Source organism: Pteropus alecto, unplaced genomic scaffold (assembly GCF_000325575.1).
Source record: "Pteropus alecto unplaced genomic scaffold, ASM32557v1 scaffold1027, whole genome shotgun sequence".
NCBI classification, from domain to species: domain Eukaryota; kingdom Metazoa; phylum Chordata; class Mammalia; order Chiroptera; family Pteropodidae; genus Pteropus; species Pteropus alecto.
This window is the reverse complement of record NW_006440128.1, coordinates 148,825-162,507: the sequence shown is the minus strand read 5'-3', so window position 1 is coordinate 162,507 and position 13,683 is coordinate 148,825. Positions and strand designations below refer to the sequence as shown.

The 13,683-nt window shown below is 35.8% G+C and overlaps 1 protein-coding gene and 1 pseudogene across 2 annotated transcripts in view; one reads left to right on the top strand and one right to left on the bottom strand.

The window, feature by feature from the left end:
• Window positions 1–13,683, bottom strand: part of LOC102887938 (long-chain-fatty-acid--CoA ligase 4) — a 72,976-nt gene that overhangs the window by 28,117 nt on the left and 31,176 nt on the right. For both annotated transcript variants that reach the window (XM_025050426.1, XM_025050425.1), the window contains exon 2: window positions 8,223–8,273. The gene's annotated coding sequence lies outside the window, so the exon portion shown is untranslated. The remainder of the gene's footprint in view (window positions 1–8,222; window positions 8,274–13,683) is intronic.
• On the top strand, window positions 3,272–3,389 carry LOC112484016 (annotated as a pseudogene).

Below are 13,683 nucleotides of genomic sequence, written 5' to 3'. Positions count from 1 at the left end.
TGAGCTAAGCGAAATAAGCTAGACAGAAAAAGTTGAAAATTACATGATATCACTTATATGTGGGACATAAACCTAAAAGCAACAAATGAGTAGGACAAACAGAGACTCATGGACATTGATACAGACTAGTAGTTACTAGAGAGTAGGGGGTTGGGAGAGGGAGAAGATAGACGGGGTAAAGGAGGGCAAATATGTGGTGACAGAAAGAAATTTAACTATGAGAGGTAAACACAGTGTAAAAAAAAATATATACATATATATGCCTTACTGTTAAAGTGTACAGCTGAAACTTACTGGAAATCATTAACCAATGTCAGTATTAAAAATAAATTTTAAAAAATTATATAGTCTATAATACTGTAGTAACTATGTACAGTGTAAGATGGGCACTAGATTTATCAGGGTGATTGGTTTTATAAGTTATATAAATGTCTAATCATTATGTTATATACATAAAACTAATATAATATTATATGCCATCAGTAAAAAATATCGGTTAGTTAAAAAAAAGACAAGACTGTAATATGGTTAAAAAAAAGAACAGGTAGCAGGATTTTTTGCAATCAGACTGCAAGACTGAGTAATCACATGGAATATATATCATTCTGCTCCCCATGTTAAGTCTCATCTTACACAAATTGGTAGACCAATCTAATGAATATGAAATAGCTTGTACAATCAAAGTTTAAACCAATTATAATAAATATATTTGAGAGCTGAAATAAAAGCAAAACAAAAACTGAGGATGAATATATAGATGCCCTATACCAACACACTGCACTTGTACCTAGCTTTTCTGACTGGAAGCATCTCACAACTATGACTGTTCTAATCTTCACAAGATTAACCAAACCTGTTTTTTTATCACCTGGAGAGAGATTAACTCCTGAAGTTGCCATCTTGCCAGTCTCTTCCCAGCTTTTCCCAGCAAAGAAAGAACCTCTACTGCCATGTTTTTCTTTCATGCTCTAACACAAGTTCCTTTCCATAATGCCTTAATTAGGTACATCCCCACGTGTCAGATAGTTTTTTTTTTTCCTAGGTCACAGGATGGCATAATTGGGATCCTATCTCTGTGTTGAAATGAGATCTCGGAGACAACACTGCTGCCTACGCACTTCACATGCTCTGTATACATCTAATACCTCATTTTCAATGATCACGGCACATTTGATTTTTAAATATGTACCTTTTAAAGCTGGGAGTTAATTGTCTTAATTTAATTTTGAAAATAAATCCCTTTGTCCAGCATCCCCAAGCTGGATACACTACCTGCCTGTTAGTCACTTAGTAGCCACATCAGTTATCAGATCTACTGTCGCAGTATTTCAGTGCTTGTGTTCAAGTAACACATTTTATTGTTATAATTATTCTATTTTATTATTAGTTATTATAACCTAATCTTTTACTGCGCCTAATTTACAAATTATACTTTATCATAGGTATGTATGTATAGGAAAAAACACAGTATATGTAGGGTTTGGTACTATATGCAGTTTCAGGCATCCACTGGAAGTCTTTGAATGTATTTCCCATGGATAAGGCGGGACTGTTGTACACACTATATCCACCTCCTATAATCTTACCTATGTATTATAATAAAGTAATACAACTGTGGGATGCGAACCACGAGGGCAGGTTCAAAGAAAATCTGTCACTAGCAGTAATACCTCCTACAGGAATTATCTTTGTGCTATAGAGAGAATTTTGGAAACTATATATCTTTTTGCCATATGACCTCCTCCTCTACATTTGTTAGAGGAGGAGCCAGTTTAACAGGTTAGTTCTGTGCTAAAGATGTTTCCAAGTCCTTCATACTGTTAAAAATTATGCAATAATGTAGTCTTAAAACATTTCTTAGAAAATGACCCAATAAGTCATTATAACAAATGAGTCAGCTACCTAGCCACCATAATGTGAAACTATCATGGTTTAGAAAACCTCAGTCAGCACTTCAGTATAAATACACCTTACAAGTGAGACTAAAAAGAGAACTCAAAGACTGATAATTCTGTTGAAGATGGAAATTTTATAGCCATTCAGTTGACTCTGAGATATTAGCACTTGTAATAAAGGCACGGACATTCCAAATACAGCATTTAATTCAAAATGTATTTTTATTCTTAATGTTTCATTATGGGTGTGTCTGATGTTTCAGAAATTAAAGAATTCTTAATTAAGAAGGAAGCCACATGAAGCCAAATGCAAGACGCCATGGAAAAGTAATGTCTCCATGCTAGGGATGGGGAGATACTTTCCATTCTCTTCTCTCAACATTCATTTGTTTACCTGGCCGAAGCACACTTCACTAAGGTTTTGAAGTGTATTTTGGGATAGCCAAGGCGAAGTTATACCAATGGAGTCTCTGAAGTCACAGACCCTCTGAAGTAGCTGTAAACTCCTGAACACAACTGGCCAGATTTTCCTGCTAATACTTCTGGCAACTCCTACTCTTCACCTTGGTAGTTTTTTGCAGACCGACTGCTATAAATGTTTATCTATGTAAGGTGTGTGTGTGTGTGTGTAAGAGAGACAGAGACGAGAGAGAGAGAGAGAGAGAGAGAGAGAGAGAGAGAGAGAGAGAGAGAGAGCGCGCGCGCGCGCGCGCGAGCGAGGGCGAGGGCAAGAACGAACACGAGCTAGAGGAAGCAGACTCTGTGGGTAAATAAGTTAACTTTAGAAACCTGAAAACTACTGCTCTCATAATGGCACCATTGTCCATTTCCCAAAGAAAATGCTAACCTTATTGATATCATACCTCCTTTGTCAATCATGGGGTAGCATGTTGCCTAAGTAGCTGAATTAAGAGACACCTAATTCTGGCCTGCTGATGAAAAACCTTTGGCCATGTTTAAGATTTTTCTAATGCAGGCTAATCAGTAGAGTTTAGCATTCAGCATTATAAGAACATTAAGTCTTTCCAATTTCTTTATACTTGGAATTCAAAACTAGTTACTAGGACATACATACCAGATCATCTGTTTCAAGTTCATAACAAATTATAATGAAAGCAATTCTCAGAAGGCCAGAAATATGAGAGAGGCAGCATTATATACTGGTTTTGGTCCTGCTTCAGCAGCTTGCTGAGCTATGAGACCTGAAACTAATAACTCCTAGTCTTGTTTTCTTATCTGTAAAATGAGAAAGTTGGATTCAGATTTTAAGATATCACAAATCTATAAAAATTTTATAAAGATAGGATGATGAAGGAAATAACATAGCTGGCAATTTTTTGCCAGGTATGGACATTTAAAAAAAAAAACAAACCCTAGTCTACAGCCATGCTACCCTGAACAAGCCCGATCCCGTCTGATCTCGGAAGCTAAGCAGGGTTGGCCTGCTTAGTACTTGGATGGGAGACCACCTAGGAAGACCAGGTGCTATAGGCATTAGAAAGATAGATAGATAGATAGATAAGGGATTGTAAGCTGACAAGGCCTTGCAATCTGTGAGGTCAACCAAGGGTTGCCTTGTCTATAAATAAATAAATTAATTAACTAATTAATTAATTAAAAAATAACCCTAACATTTAGTATCACTATTATTTCTTAAAATACAGAACATATTTAACTCCCCAAAATTAGAAAGATAAATCTTATAATAAAAAGCACTCCTTTAAATTAAAAACAGTTTAGCTTTAAAAAACTCATGGCCTATCATCCTTACTTTCCTCATTTCAACACTGACCAGTAAAAACTTTTCACTGACCATCGGCAGTCTGAAAATCAATGTTTGGGAACCATTAGACAAGGTAAATTTCAAGGTCCAAGGCTCAAATATTATGATTCTAATATTAGGTGTTCTGTTGCATTTCTTTTATTCTATATTATTGTCTACAATAGGTGCCTCAGTGAAGCACAATGCTAATATGTAAATTTTCAAAGATCAGAAATATATTTAAATCTGTTTGAGAAACACTAACCAAAATAAATTTTTTTTTTTTTAAGGGTCCTTGTTTTTAATTTATTTTTATTCTTATTATTAATTATTTATGCCTACAGCACCTGGTCTTCCTTGGTGGTCACCCATCCAAGTACTAACCACTCCTGACCCTACTTAGCTTCGGAGATCAGACATCAGGCTTGTTCAGGGTGGCATGCCATAGACCATGGACCGTGGCTCCACTGGGGCGTGAACCCAGGACCTTCTGCGTGTAAAGCAGACGTGCTAACTGCTACACTATGGAACCATGTCCAAAATAAATTTCAATTTACTGTGGCAGGTATACACTACTACAGATTTAACTTCAAAAATAATAATCGGCCATTCACTGGACACTTACTATTAAGCCCATTTTACAAATGAGGAAATTGAGGAAAAGGGAATCTAAAGAGCTTGCCAAAGAAACACATCATAGCCTGTAAGCCTCAGTAGACTAGAATGCCAATCTGTGACTCCATTTTTCGGTATTACTCAAAAAAAATTTTATTTAGATTTTAATTATGACTCTTCCTTTTATAAATTAGTGATGGATGGTTTCTTTTTAATATTTTTTTTAATTATGGTTGACATATAATAATATATTAGTTTCAGATATACAAGTGATTAGAAATTTATAACTTATAAAGTGATCACCCCAATAAATCTAAAACCCATCTGACATCATACATACATACTTATTACAATGTTACTGACTATATTCCTTATGCTATAACTTACATCCCCATGACTATTCTGTAACTACCAATTTGTATTTCTTAATCCTGTCACCTTTTTCACCCACTCCCCAAACTCCTCCCATCTGGCAACCATCAAAATATTCTCTGTATCTATTAGTTTGTTTCTGCTTTGTTTATTTTGTTCTTTAGATTCTACATATAAGTTAAATCATATGATATGTCTTTCTCTTTGACTTATTTCATTTAGCATAACATCTTCCAGGTCCAACCATGTTGTCACATATAGTAAGATTTCATTCTTCTTTATAGTTGAGTAATATTCATTCTATATACATACCACCTCTTCTTTATTCATTCATCTATTGAAAGACAACCAGGGTGCTTTCATATCTTGCCTATTAAAAATAATGTTGAAATGAACATATGGATGCACATGTCCCTTCAAAGTAGTGTTCTGGGTTTCTTTAGATAAATACCCAGAAGTGGGATTACTGGGTCCTTCTTTGTCTCTTATTATAGCCTTTGTTTTAAAGTCTACTTTATATGGTATAAGTATTGCTATCTAGTTGTTTTTTCATTTCCACGTTCATTAAATATCTTTTTCCATCCTCTTTCAGTCTGTGTGTTTCGTTCAATTTGAAGTGAAGCTCTTGTAGGCAGTATATGCAAGGGTCTTGTGATCTTTCTTTTTAAAAAAATATGGTTTTTAATTATTCAATTGCTGTTGATATACAATATACATTTTAGGTGAACAACTTAGTAATTAGATGTTTATATACCTCGTGATGTGATCACCCGAATAAATCTAGTACCCATCTGACACCATACATAGTTAGTACCATATTATTGACTATATTCCTTGTGCTATATATTTTACATCTCTATTACTATTTTGTAACTACCAATGTGTAAGGGTCTTGTTTTCTTATCTGTTCAACCACCTTATATCTTTTGATTAAACCATTTACCCATTTACATTTAAATAATTGTTGATATGTAGTGATATTTTATTATTCATATTTTTTTATCTTTTTATTTCTTCTTTTTCTTAAAAAAGTCCCTTTAACATGTCTTATAATACTGGATTTTTGGTAATGAACTCTTTTAACTTTTCCTTGTCTAGGAAGCTCTTAATCTGTCCTTCAATTCTAAATGGTAACTTCACTGGGTAGAGAGAGTAATCTTGGTTGTAGGTCCTTGCTTTTCAACACTTTGAATATTTCATACAAATCTCTTCTGGCCTGCAAAGTTTCTGCTGAAAAAATCCCGACAGTCTTATGGGAGCTACCTTGTAGGTAAGTGATTGCTTTTCTCTTGCTGCTTTTTAAGATTTTTTTCTCTTTGTCTTTAACCTTTAGCATTTTAATCACGATGTGTCTTGGTGTGGGCCTCTTTGGGTTCATTTTCTTTGGGACTACCTGTGCTTCCTGGGGTTGTATGTCTATTTCCTTCACCAAGGTAAAGAAGATAGCCATCATTATTTCCATATTGTTTCAAATAGGTTTTCAGTTCCTTGCTCTGTCTCTTCTTCTGGTATTCACATGATGTGTATGTTGGTATGCTTGATGTTATCCCAGAGGCTCCTTAAATTATCCATATTTCTTTGGATTCTTTTTTATTGTGGCTATTCCGATTGGGTGTTTTCTGCTACTTTCTCTTCTAAATCACTGATTTGACCCTCTGCTTCATCGAATCTATTGTTGATTCTTCCTAAAGTATTCTTCAGTTCAGTTTTTGTATTTTTCATTTGACTTGTTCATGTTTTCTCTCTCCATTTTTATGTTTCCTATCTTTTTGTTGGAATTCTGAGATCACTGAGCATCTGTATAACCACTGTTTTGAACTTGGCATCTTGTAGGTTGCTCATCTCCATTTTGTTTAGTTTAGTTTGTTTGTGTTTTTTTTTTTTTTTTTTCTGGAGCTTTGTTCCGTTCTTCATTTGGGACATATTTCTTTGTCTCCCCACTTTGGCTGACTCCTTTGTATGTTTCTACATGTTAGGTAGGCCTGCTATATTTCTCGGTCTTAGTAGAATGGTCTTATGCAGTAGGTGTCTTGTGGGGTCCAGTGGCACAATCTCCCTTGCCAACTGAGCCCAGTGCTCCATGTATGTCCCTTGTATGGGTTGTATGTGCTCTCCTGGTGTAGCTGATCTTTGGGTGCTGTTTGCACATCAAATAGGAGGGACTGAACCTTGGGCTGATTGGTTGTAAGGACTGGCTGTGAATACAGTGGAAGAGCTGTTATGAAGGGTCTGACCCTATGGTGCAGCAAGCTCTTCCGCAGGGCTCTGGTGCCTGCCCAGTCTTTTCTTTGGCTGTGTCATTTCTGGAGGTTATTGGGTGGTACTCTGGTGTGGTCTAAAGCTGGCCACTGGGTATGTTGGTTCTTGCACTTCTTGGGAGGGGCGCTGTTGCAGACCAAGTTCAGCAGCTGCTTGTGCCCTGTCCAGCACCACTTGGTATAAGCTACAAAGTGATGTGCAGATGGTTGTCACTTTTGCTGGGCTTGGAGGTACGTGGGAAAGGCTAATTTGTGAACACAGGCTGACTGCCACTAGTGCTGGGCTTGGAGCTCCTTAGCAAGAGGTAATAGGGCACACTGAGGCCAGATGCTGCTTGTTTGGGGTTTGTGAACCTTTGAGAGATTTTAGGAAAGCCCACAGCATGAGCCTAGACAAGCCATTTGTATGGAAAAGGAACTGGAAGAAGCTTGGGTGGGCCCACAAGTTGGGTGGTGTGAGGTCTCAGGGAATCACCAGTGCAGGGCAAATGGCATTAGCTAGACAGATATGGCATGCCTGTGTCTGCATGCTGGGTAAGAGGAGGGCTCAACAAAGAAACAAAGGCTTCTGTCAGCACTTCTGTTTGAAAGAAACTTGCTCCTCCAGCCCCCGCTCTGAAGTCAGACAATTCAGTTCCTCCCTTTATGTCTCTGGCACCTTTCAAGCTGCTGCCTCAGTGCTGGAGCTCAGAGTGAGTGAGTTAGTCAGCAGGTAAGTCCATGTGTGGGCCATTTACAAGGACTCCTGGAACACCAGCGGCCTTCTGTCTTAGCCACAATTTGCACTGGTTTTCACAGCCAGAAGTTGTGGAGACTTCTCTTCCAATCTGAGTGGCCTGGTGTGGGGCTGAGACCTCTCGCTCCTCGAGGGGACCTCTACAGCTGAGATATACCTTCTGACTCTCAACCACCACATGTGGGTGTTGGACCAGCCTGTTCTGCGTATCCACCGCCCCGACCAGTCTCAGGGTGGCTTCTTCCGCATATCCTTAGTTACAGGACTTCTGTTCAGCTAGACTTCAGGTGATTCTCAATGATGGTTGTTCCACAGTTTAGTTGTAGTTTTGACGTGGTCATGAGAGGAAGCCAGCACAGCATCTACCTACTCCATCTTGACTGGAAGCCCAAGTGACAGATGGTTTAAATTTTAGGAGTTGCACAGGGTAAAATATTTACCAATTACTTTTCCAAATACTGCCGTTTTAATAGAAATTTTTTCTACTATAAAAAGAGTCAAAATGTCTGTTAGTATGGCTAGTAAATTTTCTCCAAAAGCTGATAAAAATAGAAGTTTAGAGCTTTTAAAGGACAAATACTTACAAATTTCCTCTTTTTTCTCCTAAGAACACGTGTAACTTTTGCGATTTCAATCTGCAATGACAGACAAAATTTATAAGTACAGTGACATGAGAAAGAACCCCTTTAAAAAAAAAAACTCAAGTACTGTTTCACATTACACCTGGGCACTGTAGCTCATAATGAGCCAGATACCAAAGGAAAAAACAAGAAATGACTATATATGAGTGTCTAACTAGAAGTAGTGATATTAGAATCCCAGAAAAGTAACCGAGCCTGACTCTAAGAAATAGTACTCCAAACTCTATCAGAAAATGGCAAGATTAAAAAATAGGCAGAGAAACTAATAGACATTTTTTCCAAAGAAGACATAAAAATGGCCAACGGGCTCATGAAAAGGTGCTCAACATCATTAATCATCAGAAAAATGCAAATCAAAATCACAATGAGGTATCACCTCACATCTATTAGAATGGCTACTATCAAAAAGACAAGAAATAAGTGTTGGCGAGAATGTGGAGAAAAGGGAACGCTTGTACACTGTTGGCGGGAATGTAAATTGATGTAGCCACTATGGAAAACCGTATAGAGGTTCCTCAAAATACTAAAAATAGATCTACTATATGATTCAGCAATCTCACTTCTGGGTATATAGCCAAAGGAAATGAAAATGGGACATCAAAATGATAAATGGACCCCATGCTCACTGCAGCATTTATTCACAATAGCCAAGATATGTAAAAAACCTAAGTGTCTTCCAACATATGAATGGATAAAGATGTGGTATACATATACAATGGAACATTATTCAGCCATGAGAAAGAAGGAAATCCTGCCACTTGCGACAGCATGGACAGAGCTTGAGCGCATTATGCTTAGTGAGATAAGCCAGACAGAGAAAGAGAAATATTGCATAATATCACATGTGGAATTTTAAAAAGCTGAAGGCATAAAAACAGTAGAATGGTGGTGACCAGGGGTGGGGTAATGTGAGAATTGGGGAGATTATTGTTAAAGGATATAATTTTGCAACTAGAAGATGAGTAAGTTATGAAGATCTAATATACAGTATAGTAATTACAATCAATAATACTGCGTCACATACTTCAAAATTGCTAAGAGTCTGGATCTTAAATGTCCTCACCACTAAATACAAATGTGTGACATGATGGAGGTGTTAGCTAAAGCTACGGTGGTAATCATATTACAGTATGTAAATCTATCAAATTAACATGGTGTATACCTTAAACTTCTACAATGTTGTATGTAAATTTTATCTGAATTAAAAGAAAAAAGAAAATACAAGAAGCAGGGGTCATGTTCTTAATGGTTTTACCTGTACCTCTTATTCCATCCCCCCACCTCCCCCAGTCAGGATAGGAGCCGAGCTCAGAGAAAGGGAAAAAGTATGACCACAGGAAACTAGTCAATCGGTCTATCCAGGCACTCTCAGCCCCAAATGGTGCAGTCACCTATTTTCCTATCGAAATGAAAAATGAATAATTTCCTTTAAATAATGCAAGGCTCTATCCAAATTCAAATACGGCACTGGTCTAGGTAGAATCCTAGAGATATTTTCATTCTCTCTCAAGGAATATACTGCTTAGTTTTGTGATGATCTTCAAAATATATACACCACGAAGGTTAAGCAGTCAGTTTACAATCAAGGAGTAACATATTTTGAACAATGCAGGAGAAAACTACTTCACATCTGAATACTCAGAACAGTAAAATAAGGCCCTTCAATAATTTCATATTGCTTACTTATATTTCAACATCACTAGGGTGTCCTGGGCATGATATTATGATTCTGAAGAAGAACCGAGCTTTTATTTCTATTCAGTTGTACTCAGTACCACTTGCATATGATTATGAGAATAACCCTTCAATTTTTTAAAATCTATATACCTCAATGGAAGTCGTAAAACAAACATCCATGTAACTAATCACCACACAACTCGCTGGTATTACTAAGAAGTTAATTTTCTCCTTTGCTACCATTATAAGGATGAAGGAAAGAATGATTTATCCCTAGGCCTATTACTGAGTATGCCTTTTGTTTCTGTTTAACAGAACTACTTTCAACTTCAAGTTAATATTCACAATCTACTTTTGGGGAGGAGGTACTAGTGATAGTATCAGTACATGTATGAACAAAAATGGTTAAGACTACTTATAAACTGAAAGCATGATATTTAACATTTTGTTCTTACCCCAGAGGGCTAACTAACATTTGATATTAACACAAAGAGGAGAAAACAGTATATACAGTCACATGCCATATAATGATATTGCGGTCAACAATGGACTGCATATACGACAGTGGTCCCATAAGATTATAATGGAGCTGAAAAATTCCCATCACCTAGTGACATTGCAACACTGTGACATCATAGTGCAATGCATTATTCAAATGTTTATGGTGATGTTGGTTTAAATAAACCTGCTGCACTGCCAGTCGTATAAAAGTATATAGCACATACAATTATGTACAGTACATAATACTTGATAATAAATGACTGTTATTGGTTTATGTATTTTCTATACTATACGTTTAATCATTAGAGTATACTCTTTCTACTTATATGTATTTTTTAAAGTTTGCTGTAAAACAGTATGCTGTATTATGCCAGCAGCAGCCTCATACATCTTGTGTTTACGTCATTTTCTTGCATCATTTTCTCTTGTGCTTGATTTAATTTTGTGTTATTTTGTACAGTAACAGGCTGTACAGGCTTGTACCCTAGAAGCAATGAGCTATGTCACATGGCCTAGGTGTATAGTAAGTCAAACCACCTAGGTTTGTGTAAATTCACTCTACGATCCCACAATGACAAAATCGCCTAGCGACAGAATGTATCTTCATCATTTAGTGACACATGACTGTACATATTAAAATAAAGTCCAAATAGCTCACAAAGAGAATGTTGGGGGGGGGATGTAATATTTCTATACACAAATATATGTATTTCCCTGACAGAATGAGTCAGGTAACTGATAAATGACAACAACAACACCAAAAAAAAACCTTCTATAAAATCATTTAAAGACCTACAGATGGTAGGATGGGGGTTTAGGGATACAAAATATCTACTAGTTTAATTTGGAAAATAATTTCATCAGTAAATGTTTGCAAAGGATAGTTAATACTTTGGAGAGAGAAGCTGGAGAGGATAATCAAGTGTCAGAGAATTCTCTCAGCTGGATGAGAACCCCAGCTTCAACCTTCTACTCATTTCCAGTCTCATAGCTCTTAATCAACTGGGAAAGATGAAACAACTTAGAGGTTCTTTAATACAAAAGAGACAATTTTTCTCTGTGCCTATAACCTTAAAAGACATTTTCTTCACCATAAAAAAAAGAACTAAACAAAACAAACGAACTCATAGATAGAGAATATTTTCATGGTTGCTAGGTGGTTGAAAGGATGGGTGCAAAAGGTGAATAGTCATGGGAATGTAAAGTATAGAATAAGGAATATAGTCAATAATATTGCAATAACTATGTATAGTGTCAGATGGGTACCAGATTTATCAGGAGATCACTTCGTAAGGTGAAACTAATATAATATAGTATACCAACTGTAATTGAAAAATTAAATATATATATATTAAAAAAAGAAACCATCAGCTGCCCAGTAGATAGATAAAAGGGAATCAAAACCCATTTTCCAATCTACCTGATTAAGTTTTTCTACACAACGAAAAACTGATGCTACACTTGCTTTTCTTCTAGCCTCCCCCCTAACCAAACAGCATCCTCCTCTTAAAGGCATTCTATTCAAATAAATTGAAGAAATACTTTAACATAAAAGAAAAAAAGCAGATTATCACCATGCAGGACCTATTTACAATTAATGGGGAAGAAAGATGATTTTGCTAAAATTATAATGCAACTTTTCATATACTTTTAACTTTCATGTATATACAACTTTTTGTAACATAAGAAAGTTGGAAATCCTTAGCATAGCACAGTTTTAACAGACTGAAGCATATAACATCGTCTGTTTCTACTTAACAATTACCTGGTGGCATGAAGAGATAATACAGCATATAGAGTTTATCACCTTTCAATTAGGGAATGAGGCAGCACTGGAAAACCTTACTCACTGAATACAAGGAAGCAAAACAGTGTCCCTGTAGCTAACAGCAGAGTGATTAGAGGAAAAAGCGATACAAATCCAAGGCAGTGTTGTTCAACTTCAGACATACCTCATATTTTGAAACAAAGTTAAAAACAAACCATTAATATGCTTAGTTTTTGCCCTCTTTGCAAATAATTTAGACTGTTAATCAATATTTTGAAAACATTCTTCTAGAAGTAAAGCCAGTACTGAACTTGTGAAAGCGTTTGTTGGAAAAGTTTCAAGCATAATGAATCTCCCTCCTGTACTTAATGTCTCAAGGACTGATCTTAATAAGTTAAAAAAAAAAAAAGGAATGTTTTAGAAAAGAATAGAAAATATTAACAAAATCCTAAGCACTTAAGTGTTCAAATCTAAAAGTAAATTCTGGCGAGTCCCTTATAAAACAAGTCCCTAAGCAATAGTCTTTCACAGGTCTTGTTTTAGATAAATATATATATCATGTATTGGCAAGTATTGACTAGTGGATGAAAACTGCCACACTTGAATATAGTTAAAAGGTTATAAATGTTGAAATCAAGAAATAAGGTACAAAACAGTATGTGTGACTCCATGATATACACATATATTCAAGTAGGTGCATGTTCATTGGAAAGCAAAATATGCAACAAATATTAATGCTATTTATAGCTGTGTGGTAGAATTAGACTAATTTTATGCATTTTTATATTTTTCTATTCTTTGTATTGATTTAGTATCTTCCAAATTTTCCATGAACAAAAATTGTTTACTTAAAAATAATTTTTAAAAATTACATAGGGACAAGAAATTGACTTATTTAAACAGGTCTGCATGACTGTCACAATCCAGTCAAAGCACCTACTGAAGGCTACTGCTCAGAATTTAAGCTAGAACAGAATCTTTTCTTTTCCCCTTAACAATATACATGTATAAGTGGTCCTGAAGACTTAAATGGTCATAACATTATGGGTCACTTGATTCATAAACATGAAAATATATTAAAGAAATGTTATAACCTAAGTAAAACCACTCATTATCTACTGTGCATAGTATAGAGTACGGAGATAATTCCAGACTGTCATAGACTAGAATGTTGCTTAATGGAAAAGTTAGGTAATCTAAAACAAAAAGTGTTTTTAAAGCAGTTATGATATCTTGATAAAACTGTTTTTAAAAAATTCAAATATTACGAAATATAAAATACAAAGTGAAAGTTTCTTTTTTATTCAATCCTCTAGAAATAATAGCTTTTAAGAATATGATAAATACCCTTGGGGACTGACTGACTGACTGACTGACTGACTGACTGACTAGCTAAAGAATCAGTTGGAAAAATGGAAGACTGTCCCTATATAAATCCCTTTGACAATTCACAGGAAG